Consider the following 4,901-nt stretch of genomic DNA (forward strand, 5'->3'; position numbering starts at 1 on the left):
GTCAATGTAAGCAGTGGCATAGTCACAGTGTAGGGCCAATACCCAATCTGTCAATCTCTGAAAGGTCACTGCTGCTCCACTGAGACCAAATGGCATCCTACAGAATTCATACAGACCCCAACAGGTCCCAAACGCCCTTTTGGCTCTGTCCTCCAGGCACAATGGTATTTGCCAATACCCCTTGGCTAAGGTGAAAGTCGAGATAAATTGTGCCTGACCTATCCTTTGAAGCAATTCCCCTACCTGTGGCATAGGGAATATGTCAAATTGTGTAATAGTGTTAAACCTGCAGAAGTTGATACATATCCACAAGGTTCCATCTGCCTTTTGGACCATCACTGGGTCTATGCCAGGGGCTACACCAGGGTTTCCAGGGGCTATGCCAGGAGATCCAATGGGGCTATGCCAGAAACTCCTGGACTCCCTGATGATCCCCTGCTTCAGCATTTTCTTTATCTCTTCCTTCACTATTGGATACCGATTATAGACCCTTCAGGTGTGACAATTTTATGTACTGTGCCTTTGGCTTTACTTGGGATTTCATTGAACACATAAGCGAAGTCCTGGACTAGCCATGCCACCTGCCTCCACCATTCAGCAGTGAGGTCTCGACCTATGGGGATCTCTCCCCTTGCTTCCAGGCCCTCATCAGCTCCTCCAGAATTCTCCCCAACTCCTCCTTTTCCAGTAGTGGAATGGCCAGGAGTCCCTATGTTTCTCACCACAATTTTAACAGGTTGGCATGGTATATCTGTTTCTCTCACCTATGCCCTGGACATAGTACTTCATAGTTCACCAGACCAACCCTGCGTATGATCTAGAAGGGCCCTTGCCAGCAGGTCAAGAATTTGCTGGTGGAGCTGGGCAGTAAAACCAATACCCTCTGCCCCACCTGGAACTCATGTTCCTGGAGACTCTTGTCATGCTGTTGCTTCTGTCTTTTCTGTGCTTCTCTCAGATTATCTCCAGCCACCCTGTTCACTTTCTGCAACCTGTCTTTCAGGGCTTGCGCATACTGTGATGGAGTAGTCCCCTCCTCCTCTGTCCTTTCCCATCCCTCTCGTACCACATCCAATAAGCTCTATGGCATATGCCCATAAACGAGCTCATACAGGGCAAAACCCAACAAGGACTGAAGTGCTTCCCTCCCTGCAAACAATGGGGGAATAAGAAAAATCCTGCCTTTGAGGGTCTTCCTGTGTACACCTCCAAAGCATGGCTTTAAGGGTACTATTAAACCACTTCACTAACCCGTTAGTTTGGGGATGATATATTGACATACGCTGGTGTTTTATGCAGAGTACCTGACATAATCCCTTCATAACGTGCAACATAAAATTTGTACCCTGGTCTGTGACAATTTCCTGGGGAACTCCGTCCCAGGAAACCCACTTCAGGAGCTCTCCCATTTCTCTCAGGCCCGTTACTGATCTCAACTGTATAGCCTCAGGGGACTGAGTCACATAATCAATCAGCACCAATATAATATGATGCCCCCAGCGGTCTTGGGTAAGGGGTCCACAGTGTTTAATGTGAGTCATGGAAAGGGTTCTGTGATGACCGGCATGGTCTGTAGGGGCACCTTGGGGGGCTTCTTAAGGCTGTCCTGCTGACCTCTGGGACACATGGTGCAAAACTGTTCCACATCCCTATAAAGGTGTGGTCAAAAAACCTGACAGGTCAGCCAGGCCATGGTCTTAGTCAGCCAGGCTATGGTCTTCTCCCAGCCTAAATGCTCCCCCCACCCCTCCCCCAACAGGTTAGTATGGGCCAACTTCAACAAATTTAGTTGGTAAATCTGGTATACCATTATCTGTGTCATCTCTTCCACCCCAGCCCCCACATCCTTTTGTGATACGGTACAACAGCCCCTTCTCAACCCTCAGTGAGGCAGTTGATCACAGAGCTTCAGGCATACCACTTGTTACTCATGTCTATTGACCTTTGTCTCCCAGATGGTCCGGAATATGGGCTCTCTCCATTGGGTCTCTCTGAGTTGGGCTCTGCACTCAAGTGCCTCCAGGTCCCAGATGTCCCCTTCCTCATCTGGTGACTCATCCAGTGCTTCTTCCCCAATTAGTCTCTCATATAAATATTCCTGGGTCCAGTTCCTCTCTAGGATTTTGTAAATTTCAGGCCAATCCCATCCCAGGACCATCTAGTATGGCAGGTCTGTCACTATTCCTACTCGGATCTCCGTGGTTACCCCTTGTACTTCCACCTGTACTTTCTGCCTGGGGTAGACCGATACCTGCCCATGCAAGCAGACCATCTTGATTGGAGTGACCTTTACCCCTTCCTTTGGGGCAATCATCCCAGCCCTCACTAATGTTTAGTCACATCTGGTGTCCAGGATAGCATGCACCACTTGCCCAGCTATGTCAGCCATCATGGTAGGTTTGTCCTGCTTTAGTTCTTTGGCTGTTCTACCCAGGCTGATATCTATCATCTCGATGTGTGACATTTCATGCAATCCTGAGTGTTTACCTTTAAGGTCCCATTGCCCATCTGCCTCAAATATAAAAATACATGGATTCATCATGCATTCCCATGTGAAGTGGCCCCTCTTCCTGCACCAGAAGCAGGTCAACCCTGAAGAGGAGGTCTGATTAAGGCTCTTGTTCTCAAGATCTCCCCGCTTCTCACTGGGCCTTGTATTTTCTGACATCCCAGGTTTCTTCCCCTTTTCCAAGGGTACCTCATTTTGGGTACAATCAAAGTCTTCCACCAACTGCAGTGCATCCCTCAATGTTTTGGGGTGATAGCGGTGCACCCATCTTTGTGCTCTCTTCCAAGTCTGCCAGGACCTGCTCTAACAGAAAGGCATCCATGATTTCCTCCCAGGATGGTAAGGCTGGTTGGATCCATTGATCTAGGAGACCTGCTAATTTCTTTAGGAGTACCCTAGGAGACTTGTTCTCCCACTTCTTCTGTGCACGAAACAGCTGATGGTATCACTCGGGGGTGATGTCCACATGATATAAGATCTGCTCTTTCAAGTGGCCATAATCTTGGGCCTCTAGGCCTGACTGGGCTTGGGAGGCTGCCTGGCCTGGTTCCAACAACACCCCGACTTTTCCCATCCATTTTGACTTGTTCATACCAGATGCTACTGCAACCCTCTCAAAGCTTTCTAAGAATGCCTCAGGATCATCCTCAGCTGTCATTTTTGGAATTCACAAATCCATCAGATTCTGGTTCACCATTATTTCTTGTTGCTTCATCATCTGCTCATCCAGGGCCATCCATCTGTTCATCTGTTGCTGCTGCTGTTGGAAGAATTGAGCAACAAGGTTTTAGATCTGTTGCATGGCTTCCACCCTGGCCATGGCTCCCATCTGAGGTTCCACTGCTATGCTGGGACTCAGGATAAGTTTGTCATTCTCAGCCAATGCACCAATTTGTCACTGGTAGGTGTTGTAGGACTTGGGTCCATGCTTAGCTGGTGCCCTGCCCCCAGAAACATCAGGATGGGACCCCAAATTTGCATCTTTTGCATATCCTCATTGCTGTTCCTGCCACGATGTGATGTTCTTCTTGGAAGACGGTTCCTAGCAGTTGGCTCATAGGGTCTCACTCCTGGGCTTTGTGGGACCTCCCCTTTACCACACCCTTACCACATCCACAGCCAAGATTGATGTCTATTTACAGGGGTCTCAGTTATGGATGATATGGTCTCATCTGTGTAGACCCCTCCTCTCTGAGGGTCAGCAACCTCCTGGCCATCAGTTCCTCACCTGTCCTTCACCTGGGGACTGTAGCCTTCACAACAAAACTGGTCTCAATCTTGAAGTAATGATGACCTTATAGGTAATATCAACAGAATACAATCAATGTCTGCTGAAGGGCCCCTGGGCCTTGTCTCTAAGGCCCAGACTGGGGCCTTTCGTTTTTCCCCTTTTAAGAGCCACCTTGTGGGCTCGGCTCCTCCCAGCTGCAGCCCTGATTGTCCACTTGTGTGGCCCTCCTCTGGGTCCCTGTCCTTTCCCACCTCAGCCCCATCTGAGCTGAGGCTGGGCTGTCTGGCTCCTTCCTGCTAGTGTACCCATCACTTGCTTTGATGGTCCCTTTTGGCTCTCTGTCTCATTGGGACCTCAGGCTGTCATGGTCCCATGACCCCACGCTACCACCTGTCCCACCCACTGGCCTCACTGCCTTTCGTGGTTCTGTGGTTTCACTTCTCCTTGGGATTTCCCCACCAGTGTCATGGTTCCATGGTACTTGATCCATTCCTCCCGGCCCCGGTGCCGCCTGCCTCTCCCTTACTGTGTTCCACAGTGCTTCCTGATCCTCCTCCCAGAGAGTTTCCAGTGTGTGCGAGCATCTCTCCTTTGCCATGCTCTGCAGCGCCTCCTGGTTCTCCTCCTGGAGTACCGGTTGGGCTTGTCGATGCCTCCTCTGCACCTCACTCTGCAGCACTTCCCGGTCCTTCTCTCTGGGAGCCTGCTGGATACACTGGTGCCTCCTCTTCTCTGCCCTGGTCCTTCTCCTGCATAGCCTGGTGGGTGTGCCAGTGCCTTGGCATACTGCTTACTTCCAGTGGTATTCCTCGGTGTCTCCCAGCTGCCAGGCTTGAATTTTCCTATGCCACCCCAGCTGCTCTCTTCAGCTGTCTTTTCAGTGGCCTGCTCTTCTCCTCAGCCCCATCATCTCTCACTGCTAATTTGCAGGCTCATGAAGCTCTGAAACTGGAGTGCCTGAGCTGGCCATCTCAGGCATGTCTGAGCCGGCCTGAGCTGGCAGCTGCTATTCATCATCTCCCCTGGGGTGAGTACCAGGGAGAATTGGCTGGAATAGATAGATAGATAGATAGATATTCCAGCCAAACTCCTGCAAGACCTTTTTAGGCTGGACATAAGGAAAATTTTCTTACTGTCTGAGTCCCCAAGGCCTGGAACAGA

This window comes from Alligator sinensis, unplaced genomic scaffold (genome assembly GCF_000455745.1).
Source record: "Alligator sinensis unplaced genomic scaffold, ASM45574v1 scaffold287_1, whole genome shotgun sequence".
Classification (NCBI taxonomy): domain Eukaryota; kingdom Metazoa; phylum Chordata; order Crocodylia; family Alligatoridae; genus Alligator; species Alligator sinensis.